The sequence below is a fragment of the Eptatretus burgeri genome, chromosome 14, assembly GCF_056783735.1.
Source record: "Eptatretus burgeri isolate ZD-2024b chromosome 14, Ebu_testis_v1, whole genome shotgun sequence".
NCBI classification, from domain to species: Eukaryota; Metazoa; Chordata; class Myxini; order Myxiniformes; family Myxinidae; genus Eptatretus; species Eptatretus burgeri.
In genome coordinates this window covers 61,722,777-61,737,679 of record NC_140974.1, presented here as the reverse complement: position 1 = coordinate 61,737,679, position 14,903 = coordinate 61,722,777, and the positions used below count along the sequence as shown (strand labels likewise).

The window sequence follows — 14,903 nt, the reverse complement described above, 5'->3', positions numbered from 1 at the left end:
AACCACTGACTCACTGACTGATATTAAAGATCGGTACCTTCTGGGTGACGTAGAAAGCTGGAACTTTGCCTGCCGATGGACATCAAAGCCGATACACCAGAAAAAAAAATTACAGAAAAAGATTGAGGATGCCCAGAATAGAGGGAAGAGGCTGAACTGGCTTTAGAGACCATCTTTGAAATGTGGCTTGCCCAAGAGAGATCATGGCTGAGAGTGAGACCCAAGAGTTTGAGTGACTGAACCTCTTTGAGAGGGTTGCTGAGAAAATGGATGGGAGAGTTTGTGGTACGGTCCTTTCGGAAAGGGAAACAGAGAGAGCGAGACAGAGACAGAGACAGAGGCAGAGAGAGACAGAGAGAGTGAGTTTGTGTGATTTCTCAGGTTTAAAAGACATATTCCAAGTGTTTTACCAGTTTCTGATTTTATCAAGGTCTGAATGGAGGGAAGAGGCTGATGCCTGTCTGCCAAAAGAATGAGGGATGTCATGGCAGAGGGTGAAATTATCAGCAAAGAGGATTTTCCAGTGTCAGAGAGATCGTGGATGAAGATTAGGAATGGTATGGGGCCTAGATATATACCGGCGGGGCATGCGTGCATACTCCAAGCAACTATTGGCACAGTTGGAGGACATGTGAAGGCAATTCCAGCACAGCAACCTCGTGGGGAAGGTGACGTCACCCCGGAGGGCATCCAGACCGCCGTGTGACCCATGCATGCTCCCAGGAACCACTCAAGCACTCCCGCAAGAGGTGGAGATTCACCCTTGATCCCTCCAAACTCCATGCCCCTCCACCCCCCCCCCCCCGGCATGCTTAAGTATCACACTGGTCATGGGGGTGAGTTGTTCTGCTTCTTCGGCTGCAGAGAATTACGAGGAGAGCCAGTGGAGTGAGAGCTCGTGGTAGTTGTTATTGAATGAAGTAATCATTGCACAGTTTGTGGGTGTATGTTGCCACTAGGAATGGAACTGAATGGAACGTTAAGGAAGCAGACCAAGTGAAAAGTAGTCTGGGGAGCAAGAGGTGAAATTAGCAATCATAGATGATAGGTAGTTCTGATCCTCGCACATTCTTTCTCTCTTTTCTGCCTCGTCTATTGTGGACGCACAAGAGCTATCAGCGAGGGCAATGCCCGAAGAACCATTCTTTGAAGAATGATCCCTGACTTGCACCCTGTCTTTCTCACTCGCATCTCAACACACACTCAGACAACCCCTCCTTATTCTTCATGACCTCCCACCCTTACATTCCCTGCACTTTAGATGAGCACATGCCCGCATGAAAGTTATGTGCTGGGTAAGCCAGAGGTCGCCAACACCTCAGCTTTTGTCTTATCTTTCTCACTTATCTACCCTTCCGCAGAATTATCCTGATGGAGCCTGTTATGTTAGTGTAAGTGTATAAGCTAGATACTCTTACTTGCACTAACATAACAGGCTCCATAACTTCCGGTTCGGGGATCGGTGCACGTGGTCGTCTGGGTGGTGAGCTCATCTGACAGTTCTTCTAAAGCCAAGTTTCCTGGACCATTTACATTGTTTTGCTGTTTTGTATTTGTTTCTGTTTTGTTATTCGTGTTTTTCGTCATGTTTCTATCCCAAATCGTGTCCTGTTGTGTCGAATCGTTTGATTTGTCTCTCGATCTCAGTCGGGCCTACTTGTGATAGTCGCGTGTACGTGCCCTCTGTCTTCTGCCTCGTTTTCGCTTCCTTGTTCTAGTTGTTGCTTCTGCACCATCAGATTAGTCCTTTTCCCCGTTTTCCCCTCTGCCCTCAAAAAATTGAAGCAAGGTGTATCTCCTCCTTCATTCCCCCCCCCCCCCAAAATAGAAAAATTCCCAATTACCAATAACAACAACACCAACAACTGTGAGGACATCACTTCCTGTAGTTTGCAAGAGGGTAAGCTCGACCAGAACAAAAGAAGCGTTTTTCGTGTTGTTTTGCGTATTTTGCTATCTAGATTTGTGTCAGGGGCTGTGGGACTACTAATAAAGCTGCAGTTGTGTTCACAACACTTTTAACGGGTATTGGTGTTCGTTTATTGAAAGAAGCAGGGAGAGGCCTCGTGTTAAGTTGAGCATTTCAATCAGTTGGGGCCTTGAGAGTATGGGGATGATGAAGGGTAAAAAAACAGAGATTGAAGGAGAAAGGAAGAGGAGTCAATGAAATGTGATAGATGCTCAATGTGGGCCATATCAACAAAAGGGGAAGCAGAGGATTCTTAATGTTGCAGGAAGTGTGAGGAAATAGCCCACTTGAGGACAGTTATTACTCGGTTGAAGGAACGGATGTATAATTTGCAGCAAGTAGAAGAATGTGAGAAATTTGTCGATAACAGTTGGTTACGGTTGTGGAGTGAGGTTGCTGAGGATATTGGAAGAAGTAACGGTGCAGCGGGAACAAGCAGTGGTGACGGTGCAGCGGGAGCAGGCAGTGGTGACGGTGCAGCGGGAGCAGGCAGTGGTGACGGTGCAGCGGGAGCAGGCAGTGGTGACGGTGCAGCGGGAGCAGGCAGTGGTGACGGTGCAGCGGGAGCAGGCAGTGGTGACGGTGCAGCGGGTGTAGGTAGTGGTTCCCATCGTGCGCTACCTTTTTGGCTGCTGGTTACTTCATTGGTTAGGGGCGCGACGATGCTGCTGATGCAGTGCCCCAATTATCAGTATACTGGTGCTCATTTTGCCGACCTCGGAAGGATGACAGGCTGTGCCAACCCCCTGGTGTTAATTCAGTGGCAAACGGGGCTCGAACTCAGGACCCTCGGATCCCAAGCCACTGCTCTAACCGCAAAGCCAACATCAGGCTTAGGTAGTGGTGAAGGTGCAGCAATAGCGATTAGTAGAAATTAGGTCTGGGAGACAGCTTTTGTTGATGATGAGACTATTAAATATGTCGATTCTTCATTCTGCAGGCAGGATCGTCGAGATGGAGTTCTGTGCAGTTTTGAAGGAGCAGGAGTTAGGGACATTGAAGGAAGGGTAAACGACATTGTATCTGGTCACGGAAGGAAGAAGTTGGTTGTGGTGCACCTCGGTGCGAATGATGTAGGGAAAGTTTACTCAGTGGTTTAAAAAAATAGTTACAGGATATTGGGTAAGCGGCTGAAAGCAAAGGGCTGTGAGGTCATGTTTTCTGGGATCCTCCCAAAATTAAGAAACGATATAGAAATTATGAGCAGAGCAATAGACGTCAACCACTGGCTGGAAGAATGGTGGAGGGAGGAAGGTTTTACATTTAAGAAGCTCTGAAAATCATTTCGCGGACAGAGGGAGTGTTTCCGGAATGATGGCCGTCTGTTAAATAGAAAGGGGGCAGCAAGGTTTGCAGTGGGAATTGAGGAAGGAATTCAGGCTTTTTGATGTCAGCGGAGGGTGGGGAAGCTATTAAGGAAGGAACGGATGATGTAATTGTGATTAGTAAGGCCAGGCAAGAAAATAGAATTTCAGGAAGGGAAAAGTTAAATATATTCTACACCAATAGCAGGAGTTTAAATAATAAGATGGAAGAGCTTGAAGTCAAAGTAGATAGCGAGGAGTACGATATAGTTAGTCAGTGAGACATGGTTTAAGGAGGAGAGTAACTGGAGGACAGGGTTAGAAGGCTACAAGGTGTATTGGTGTGATAGAAAGGAGAGAATAAGAAGAGTAGCAATCTGGGTAAAGGTCAGCATTATATCAAGAGAAAGAGGTGACATTAAGGAGGGAATAAATGTTTAGGATTCTGTATGGGTAGAGATTGGAGATTGTAAAAACAGTAAGATACTGGGGGGATGCTTTTATAGGGCTCTGGGTGTGAAGGAAGAGGAGGAAGGAGGAGTCCATGAAGAATTCAAATGGGCATGTGGTAAGGGAAGAGTATTGATGATGGAGGATTTTAACTTGATAGGATAGATTGGGTCCAGGAACAGGGAAAGGGAAGAGCGGATGAGGATTTCCTAGTTTTAGTCCACCTTGTCAAAGTTTCCCCCCTCACATCCACAAAGCTGTCTCCTTCCCCTGCCCTCTCTCCTCTATCTCATCACGCCACCTCCTCAAATCCTCAACTGCCTTCTGCCCCCTCTCTTATTACTCCCCACTGTACCTCAACCTAGCAACACAGAGCCTTTTCTCCTCCTCATCTGGCCCTCTCTCCCAGCTGTTCTGCAACCCCCACACTCTTTCAACAACTCTCTTTACACCCTCCCTCCTCCCTCGTCCTACCCTTCCCCTCCCCTCCCCTGCACCCAAAACCTCCTCTCCCTCTTCCTTAACAGTGTGGACCTCAAACATCCAGGGCCTTCACTCAAACCTGACAGATCTTTCTATACCTGTTGCCACTGACAAACCAGACATCATCTGCTGAACAGAAACTTTCCTCCTTCAAGACATCTCTGACTCCATAGTATCTCTTCCTGGTTACTCCCTCCTCCGGTATGACAGACCTGAGCCTTGTCCTGGTGGAGGAGTTGCTCTCTTCATCAAAGACTCTATTCCTCACTCTCCATACACTGCCCTCACTCCCCCACACCCCCAGGAATACCTCTGGCTACGGCTTCCCTCCACTCCCACCTCATGTTTATATGTGTACTGTACCATCCACCAAACAGTGAGGACTCCATTTACAACTCACTATCCGAAAACATGGACCATCTTCTATCTTCTCATCCAAACCCTCTCTTCCTCATATGTGGTAACTTCAATTGTCATCATGCCAGTTGGCTGTGTGTGGGTACCTCTCTCACCTGCCATGGCACTTCAACAAAAGACTTCTGCGACTCATTGGAACTGACTCAATTGGTCAACTTCGTGACCCGGATCTCAACCAACGGTTCTCCAGCTATTCAGGATCTGATTTTGACAAATTTCCCTGAAAATATCTGCTGTTCTTCCTCCACTCCAATGAGTTCTTCTGACCACGTGCTTGTCAAAGTAAACATCTCTCTGGCTGTTATTAGAGAACCACCTCAGTGCCGTAGAATCTGGCATTTCACTCAGGCTGACTGGCAAGGTCTTCAAGAAGCCATCAAACTTCTGGACTGGTCTCCCATCGCTACGTACTCCAACATCAACTTGTCCTGGGAATTCTTTCAAAGAAACTTGCTTTCTCTCTCTCATGCACAGATTTATCCCCTCTCATCTTCAATTGTCCGAACCTTCCTCCCGCCCTTGGTTCACTGAAGCTTGTGGCGAGGCAGTTGTCCTGAAACAACTTCCCTTTGCCTCACGGAAAGCAAACCCAACTGAGGGTAATCTCAGTTCCTTCCATAAAGTTCGGAACAAGTGTGTATCTACCCTCAGGAGAGCCAGAAAACAAAATCTTTCCAATCTCAAGTCTAAACTCTCAAACATCTCTTCCTCCTCCAAATCCTGGTGGCGTCTAATCAAATGTGTTTCTGGTGTATGTTCCCCTCCATCCCCTTCCTTACCTCAAATGGCCGCACTGCTGATACCGCACGTGAAAAGGCTGAATACCTGAACTCAGTGTTTGCATCGAAATCTTGTGTCCAAAACTCATCGCTTTCTGCAGCCATCTTACCCAGTCGCATCCTGCTGTCCCTGGACTCTGTGTCCTTTGCTCCTGCCAAGGTGGAGAGCTTGCTGTCAAAACTCAACTCAGACTCTGCAACCGGTCCAGACGGCATCACCCCATGTGTCCGAAAAACCTGCTCCTCTGCTCTTGCTCACCGTCTCTCTATTCCATTTACCCACCCTCTCATTTGCTCAAGGTCATCTGCTAACAGCTTGGAAATCAGCAAACATTGCCGCTGTGCATAAAAAAGGTGCAAAAACAGATCCCTGCAACTACAGACCAATCAGCCGTCTCCCAATCATCAGCAAGGTTACGGAATCCATCATCGCTTCAGACATTAAATCCTTCCTCTTCTCCAATGGCTTGATTTCTGATCATCAATTTGGTTTCAGACCAGGTCACTCTACCCTCGATATGCTGCTTCTGTTCTCCCAACAATGGATGAAGGTCCTCAATGCCAGACAGGAAATCAGAGCCATATCCCTGGACATATCACGTGCTTTTGACACAGTCTGGCACCCTGCCCTGCTCACCAAACTCTTCTTATGGTATCCAAGGCCATCTCCACTCATGGCTCGCAGACTTCCTCTCCTGTCGCAGTCAATGTGTGGCCCTAAATGGAGTTCTTTCATCCCCTTTTCCTGTCCAGGCTGGAGTTCCCCAAGGCAGCGTTCTGGGTCCTGTTCTTTTTCTGGTTTTCATAAATGATCTCTCCGACTCTCTGGAAAATCCTCTATATCTTTGTTGATGACTCCACCCTCTGCTGTACCATCTGTTATCCCTCAGACCGACAAGCAGCAGCTTCTTCGCTCACTGCTGATCTGGATAAAATCACAAACTGGTCCAATATGTGGAACATGTCTTTCGATCCTGACAAACCTCACACTCTCACTATGTCTCTTCGAAAGGAGTTTGGAACCCCCCCCCCCAATCCACTTTCTCAACAATCCTCTGTAAGAAGTCCTTTCATTCAAGCTTCTGGGCCTCACAATCTGCCATGATCTTTCCTGGGAAAGCCACATTTCTAACCTGGCTTTCAAAGCCAGTCGCCGATTGGCAATCCTCCATCGTACAAAGTTCTTCCTCGGCCCATCTGAGCTCCTGACCACATACAAAGCTTTCGTCTGCAGCCTGATGGAGTAATGCTCTCCCCTCTGGGCTGGTGCTCCTGCCTCCCACCTTTCTCAGATTTACACTGGGAAACCATGGCATTTAGGATCATTGGTATCTCCCATGATGAGGCTGAGTCTTTGGGCCTCTCACACTCTCACCACAGGCAGGTCGGTGGTCTTTCTTTCTTCTACCGTCTCCTCTCTGGTCTCACCTCCCCCCTACTCTGTCTGTGGATATGCTCCCCCCCCCCCATATTTCCACAGGGCGCTCAAGGTCCACCAGCAATCCCCTTCTGGTAAAACTACCAAAATCATGAATCATTGCTCACCTTCACCCTTTCATTCCTCTTTTTTCCTGTCTTTGGAATAAACTCCCACACTCTCTCTTCAATCCCATTCTTCCCTCCAGGTCTTCAAAACAGCTGTTCACCACCACCTCTTATCTTCCCCAATCCAAAACCATGATCTTTTCTACCCCTGTTAATCCACCCCAAAACCATCTCCTTCAAATTCCATCCCTTCCTTCTCGAAAGTTCCCTGTCATGTAAGGTCCTGAAAGTCCCGATGGTGTCCATCTTGTTTACCCTGTGTTCCCCGCTCCATCCCTCTCCCTTTCACAGATCTCCTGATGTCTCTGTTCCCCACTGTTTTTGTCCTTCCCGCTCCCACCCCTCTTGTCTCCTGCCCCCCTTGTTGTGCGTTGTGTGTTTGCCCTCATACGAGCCTCGACAAGGTATACAAAAAAACAGGACTGGAGTTACATTTATATTGCAATCGGACTAAACAGAGGCAAGTTCAGAAAAAAACTCAGCAAGCCAAAAGAGAGTACTAGAATGGAATGGCTAAGAATAAGCATAATAGCAAGACCTAAGTATATCAGGAGAAAATAAGAGGTTAGAACCAGTGTGTTCCCATTGAGGAATAGCACCAGTCGAGTGGTTAGTGATGAAAGTGAGATGGCAGGCTTATTAAACAGGTATTTTTCTTCAACTTTTACACAAGAACAGTCAGGAGAATTTCCAATAGCAGAGTATTTTTTCAAGGAGGTGAGAAAGGGCTTTTACAGAAGATCCAGGTTGGAGTGGAGGAAGCAAAGGAACAGCTGGGAAATCTAAGAATAGATAAGGTTCCGGGTCCAGATAGTATGCACCCGAGAGTATTGATGGAAGTGGCTGAGCAGGTAAGCGAGATGTTAACGGATATTTTCAAAAGCTCATTGGAGTTAGTGATTAGATTGGAGAGATTGGAGAGAAGCAAATGTAACACCATTATTTAAGAAAGGATCCCGAGAAGACTTGGGAAACCTGTTAGTTTGACTTCAGTTGTGGGGAAGGTGTTGGAGATGTTAATTAGGGAGCAGATGAGGAACCATTTAAATAAATACAAACTAATTAAAGGTAGCCAGCATGGGTTTACCAAAGGTAGTTCCTGTGTAACAAATCTTTTAGAGTTCTATGAAGCAGTCTGATTGGGTGGATGAGGGAAAGGCAGTGGACAAAGTATATCTAGACTTTAAGAAGGCATTTGATAAGGGACCACATCGGAGGTTGTTAGCCAAAGTGAGGGCTTGTGGAGTGGCTGGTCAGGTCGCTAATTGGATTGAAAACTGTCTTAGTGATAGGAAGCAAAGAGTGGTTGTGAGTGGGATGATGTCTTGCTGGGAGGATGTAAGTAATGGGGTACTTCAGGGATCAGTACTCGGACCATTACTATTCATTATTTACATCAATGATTTGGATCGTGGGGTAAAGTGTAGGCTTTCCAAATTTGCAGATGACACAAAGCTTGGAGGTGAGGTGGATAGCAGAGGGGGTGGTGATCAGATTCAGGAAAGTATTGATATTTGCATAGATTCGGCAAAAGACTGGCAGATGGAATTTAACCTGAGCAAGTGTAAGGTGTTGGGGATGGGAAAGAACAATGAAAATAGAGATTACAGGATGTAAGGGGTAATTTTGGAGCGTGTCACACAGGAGAAGGATCTGGGGGTGGTAATACATACGGGAGGTGAGCAGGCAGCACAATGCCAGTCAGCTATAGGTAAAGCAAATTGGGTTTTAGGTTGTATTCGGAGGGGGATCAAATTATATATCAAAAGAGGTGGTGTTAACATTGTATAGGAATTTAGTGAGGGCCACATTTACAATATTGTGTCCAGTTTTGGTCACCACAACTCAGGAAGGACATCGATGCCATTGAGAGTGTTCAGCGCAGGGCTACAAGATTGATTCCGGGCCTAGCTAGACTCAGCTATGAGGAGCGGTTAAAGGAGACAGTGCTTTATACACTAGAAAGGAGGCGGTTACGAGGAGATATGATAGAGATGTTTAAGATAATGAAAGGTACAGATAAAATAAGTGAAGAAGAATTATTCAGCAGAGTACACAGTGATAGGACCAGGGGCCATAGCCTGAAAATAAAGAAGAGGGGAGTTAAGACGGTTGTAAGGCAGGGGTGTTTTACTCAGGGAGTAGTGAATGCATGGAATTGTCTCCCTGGAAAGGTATTGGCAGCAGAAACCATAGATAAGTTTAAATTGGGATTAGATAGGTACCTGGAAGTTTTGGAGATGGAGGGGTGTTGGCAGGGCTTTGAGGTAGCTTGAGCATTGATGGGTGATTGTGTGCATGTGTACAGACGGAGTGCTGTTGGTGGGTCTTATCAAGGGGTGTTGTGTGGTTGATGTGCGTTTTTTAGCTTAGTCCATGCCCCCTCCCCTGGGGGGAAAAAAAACACAAAAAACATTTTATTTTAAAAACCAATCAAAAACGTTTTGCATTTTCTTATTACCCTCGCCAAAGGAGAGGGCATTGCATTTTGGGTCCGTTTGTTTGTTTGTCCACACAGAAATTTCGTGTCTTTCTCTGCAACCGCTTGTCAGATTGAGACAAAATTTTTTATCATTGGTGCGACTACTCATGTGGAATGTTTTATTGATAATTATGATGTCATAGATCACGTGGTGTGGCAGCCACGTTGGAAAAACAGAAAAATTTGGACCTCTGTATCTCTGAAACCGCACCAAAGAAAAATAGAAACTTGGCAGATAGCAAGTACTCCTCATGGGGAACGAGTGCGATTTTTTTATGACCTCAGAGGTTCCTTCGTTATGACATCATAATTGCATATGTAGAACGCCACATCTGATCAGTATGAAAGTTTTTGAGGGTCATCCAGGGATAAAATGGTCCACAGGAATTTTTGATGATGTCATCAGTCACGTGATTTGGCAGCCATTTTTTTTTTTAAACCTTCAAAAACCTTCTCTGAAGTGGCTGAACAGATTGAGGTGAAACTTTACAAGTATGACCGCCTGTCCATGAGGAACAAAAGGTTCACACATATAACATCATAGGTCACATGGTTCGGCAACCACATTAGATTTACCCAAAAATATTAAAAAAAATCTTCTCCAGAACAGCTGGACAGATCGAGGGAAAACTTCACATAAATGTTCCCCGAGGCATGCGTGTACAAGGTTGTTGAGGAATAATTAATTACATGGCTTGGCAGCCATATTGGATTTAAGAAAAATATTAAATGCTTTTACTGGATCCGCTTAATCAATCAGTGTGAAACTTGAAAATTGTGATCTAGTAGTGATGGGGAATATATGTTTTGAATTTCAACTTGATCGGACACATAGTCAAGCAGCTGGAATTATTAAATTTTTTGATGTGGGTTTTTTTTTAAGGCTAACTTGGCTGTTCCTGGATGCGTTTGAGGGTAGAGAAGTAGCAGGTGAAACCCGACTCCTATCCAGGTTCCTCCTGATGACTTCATCTTTTTTTTTTTTGCTTGTTTGGGTTCCTTCTGATGACTCCAATGCAGGACTGTACCGATTTGGTCTCCCATTTGATCTGAATTGAATTTATTTTAATCCCATTCTGAATTAAATTGCATAATCATAAAAGAAAGTCATGGGGCAGGGTCAGGTGTCCGATCAAAGCGGGGTTGCATCAAAACGGAATGTCTTGGTACCCGGTCATCACTGCTAGCATTTATAAAGTGGCCGTTATAATTATGTCTCTTATTAATTATGTAACACACCAGGACATAAACGTCACACAAAACGACACAAACACCACATAAAACAAGTCCTGGTGAGGGTCTGCAATCTCTGATTGCTCTTTTTCTTGTTTTGATAAATTTGTGTGGTGTTGATGTGGTGCAGGCATGATGGGCTGAATGGCCTCCACCTGTGTCTAATTTCCTTGTGTTAGATAACATCAGTATAATTCTGCTCTTTGTCTCTTTACTGCATAAATGTGTCATTGTATGTCTTTTACCACACCACACGAATACTGGATGTGCCTCTCCCCACCCCATTCTCACCCCTCACCCTCCCCATGATACCTCCTACATAACATACACAATTAGGGTCCACACATAGCCTGATCTGAGTAATTCAATCACTGACGTTCACGATATTTCTATTTTCCTATATCGTACTTTTTGCTATAATTTTAATCTTTTAAGTGAATAATGACCAAGATGAGCTGAGAATTGATCAAATCTAGTACAAATAAATGTATACATCCCATATAATAGAAACTCCATCCAATTCTTTATGATTCTCACCAACATTTCACAAGGGTATCCATGACAGCAGTATGGTGTTTACCTGCAGGTAAAGCCATTACAGAGGTGTGAGCACCTAATTGAATGCCCATTCGGATCATGATGTGAGAGGTGGGCCAAAGATCTATAGCGCAACAGAGGCATCAAAAAGATCATTGTCTCCGAAAAAGGAGCGAGATCGACGGGCGTGCAGACACGGCTGGACAGGAAAAGACATATCGAGCGAGAGAGACATCGAACCAAGGAAAGCAAGTTTCGAGCGAACATTTCGTTTTGATCCGAAACACGAACCCCTTGATCTGTGTTCGAGAATCTTCTCTCCCCACACTCACCGTTTCACACACTTGTTTATTTACCTCCTTGTGACTGTCACACACCAGAAAAGCCATGACAACGCACAATTTGTACGCATTTATAGTTATGGGTCTGCAAAGGATATTTAGAACACAATTGGGGTTTGCTCACGGAGGATAACACAACGTTTGTGAGGTTTATGACGTCTTTGTGTTATGTTAACATCTCCCATTGTCAATTTATGACGTAAACAACTCGCGTTTCTCCAATCTGTTGATGCGTCCCATTTCCACTTGTTGCTTAAATCTCCAAAAGCACGTTTATGACGTCACAATCTTCCGTGTTGAATATGCCGTCTTTATGTGACGTCACATTTTCTTTTTCGGTTTATAATGTTGACATTTTCCATGTTCAGCCTGACAACTTTCCATGAGGGTTAAAACTCCCGCTGCCAAGTCCATGATGCCAACTTATGTTACTGCCAGTTTATGATGTCAGCTTGTCTCGTTTCTCATTCATGACGTCATGTCCATGTTCTCAACATGTCCATGTTGCCAACTTTATCTTACGTTGAAATGGCCCGTTTACAGATTATGACATCGATCTCTGACACATTACGTTTGACGTTTACGTGTTCACTTTTGGGTTGAAATCTCATTACGTCACGAGGTCATAACGTCTTCAATTGAAATTGGATCGCCGTTGTCGGTCCATGAGTACGAGTACGACATCAAAATGTTCTCTTGGCAGTCGATGACGCAACTGGGCACCTTTAATGTGTTTGCTGCATTAAATTTCGGACTGTGAAACAAAAAAATAACTACAGCGGGTACACGGTAGAGCTGATACCTCCACAAGCCTGAACAGTTTACGTTTTGTATCCAGCTGATAGGTTGGGTCTGAATCCGGATCTGAACCAAAATCGAATCGAGTTGTTCTTGACACCTACCCAAGTCATCCACCAATTTCATCCGAATCCGATCATAACTTTTTGACACATCGTGCTCACAGACAGACAAAGAGACAAACAGATAGACAGTCATGAAAACAACCCCCGTCCACCTTCGGGACAGACTACGCACGTAACAAAAACAATTATATAGGAGGAGGCCATTCGACCCATCGAAGCCTGCACTATTATTACCAACCTATGGTTGTTTGTCCTCACTCTCGCCTTTTAAATGCTGAACATCAAGCAAGAAAGCAGCACAAACCGTTGTTAAATTGCTTAGTATGGGCTCGGTCGGGATTCAAACCAGCGACCTTCCATCCATTTGAGCTCTGGGCGTTCTACAGTCTTTGCAACACTGTGCATGACATCACAGGCACGTTTCAAAAATATTCTCTGTCCCTAATTACCCGTCATCGGGATAAAAAAAAACGCACTGTAGCTAACGTGTCACATCATGCTGTTAATAGCTAACAACCGAAATGCTCATAATTACACTTGTGTGAAGGTTGTTGAGTATAAGCCAATTATTTATTTTCTTTTCCACCGTTCGGAAAACAAAACACGCAAAGTTGCGTTTGTTTTTCGGAGACGCGTGGCGGTTTCACCTGTCCACAATGACGTCATCCGATGAACAGGTAAGATACTTCACGGTTGAAAGCGCGGGTGAAGCATCTATATACGTGTATAAATATATGCATACAGACGGGGTATGGTGATTGTTTACGTCTTGCGGTGAATTTTAAAAAATGAAAGCGAACGTTTCGGGCTGCAAGGGTAACAAGATGGCCGCAATGGGTGCGCCGTATCTTATCAGCTTAGACGGTGAGGAGAGAACGCTAATTAGGAACGATCGAGTGACGTACACCCGCGCCGTGTACGGGATCGTTGTCCTGCTGTACAACGTGCGCGTGCAAGGACGCGCAGCACGATGGCCGCTTGGTTCGATGCGATGGAGTCGATAAAGTCGTGCGACGAGCGCCGCGGACGTACAGACGAATTGTATGAAACGTGCTGAGTTTTTTTTTTTTGGAGGGGGGGGGGGTGGAACCTACACGTCAAGGTAACACGTGCAAGTAGAACCTTTCCCCCCCGCCCCCCCCCCCACGCACGTATGTAAATGTACACACATAAGCACGGGAAAGGCCTTGCACGATTAGGCAATCAATATGGTGTCTGGAAATCGAGTCGTGATTAGCGCTCCTGCTTCGCGCTCACAGCGAAGGGATGAAGGATGGCATGACGACGAGACTCTCGCGGACAAAGCTTTCGGGATAACGACCGAGGTTATCTTCAAGAAGATGTCTAATCGGACACGCTGCCCCCATCGCTAACACCATTCCGTGACGTACTGTTAACGCCGCCAACGAAACGACGCACACCTTGGAGGGGTTTTTCTCCTCCTGCAACTCGAGGCACCGAAGTGGACGCTTCGTGCGACGATCTTCTCGCCGGAATTCGTGTTGGAGCAAAAGTACGAGCACGCTACCTTCTGAGCCGTGGATGGACGCGTCGAAACGCGTTCACGAACCCAACGTAAACAAATGCGTAAAAAGTGAACTGTTGAGAAATCCATCAAGTCGGGCTTGATCAATAAGTCCGTGTCCCAACGTATGGGGAGATGCGTTGAAGGATGACCGTTCGGTGTGGTGCGGGGTTCAAAGGTGCAAGGCGAAATCGCAAAAGCGTTTGCGTTTTAATGAGAGGCCACGTACTTACTGATCGCACCCTTGATACGTGTGTCCCAAGCATTTCGTGTCCCGGACTCGATTTGCCGAATTGAACGGGTTCGATTGTTTAAATTATCTCAAAGTCGATGTGCCAAAACAGTGCTGCTCCTGCTTCTTTGTGCCTGGGAACCGAGGAGGATCCTTGACTCCGCGACTTTTTCATTCATTTCCAAAGCTTGTGTTGTTGATAGAAAAACGAACATTTCGAGCTGTGACAGGTTCGAGGGCACTTCAAACTTCCTCTGTACTGCACGGATACCATGGAAACGCGGTTATGTGTGTTGGTAATGATGTTATGGACTATTACAGCAGGTGTTGCGCATTGTGCGATCAAAAATGTGTTTGGCTGCTGCTCATTTATCGACTCGTTTTGACAACAGGAAAACATCTGTTGACGGTGATCGAAACGGTGGGAAGACTCCTCTTTCTGCTCTCAAGTGCATACATGACGCGTGCATAAAGCCATTACTAACCACTCACTCACTGATGTAAACGTTTAGAACCTTCTATGTAGCCTTGATGTTGGCATAGCGGTTAAGGTGGCTGGCTTAATATCTCAGGGTCTTAAGTTGAAGCCCCTGTTGGACTGTTCATTAACACCAGCTAGGGTTAACCCAGCCTGTCATCCTTCAGGGGTCGGCAAAATGAGTACCAGCTTACTGGTAAAAGGCGGTACTGCATCAGTGGCACACCATGCCCCTAGAAAACGATGCAGCCAAGCAGCCAAATGC

At 45.7% G+C, this 14,903-nt stretch overlaps 1 long non-coding RNA gene across 1 annotated transcript in view; it reads left to right on the top strand.

The window, feature by feature from the left end:
• The first annotated feature begins 912 nt into the window (after positions 1 to 912).
• LOC147013369 (uncharacterized) overlaps positions 913 to 14,903 on the top strand; it is an 88,724-nt gene continuing 74,733 nt past the window's right edge. Inside the window, exon 1 of the long non-coding RNA XR_015051300.1 lies at positions 913 to 13,080. This is a non-coding gene — a long non-coding RNA (uncharacterized LOC147013369). The remainder of the gene's footprint in view (positions 13,081 to 14,903) is intronic.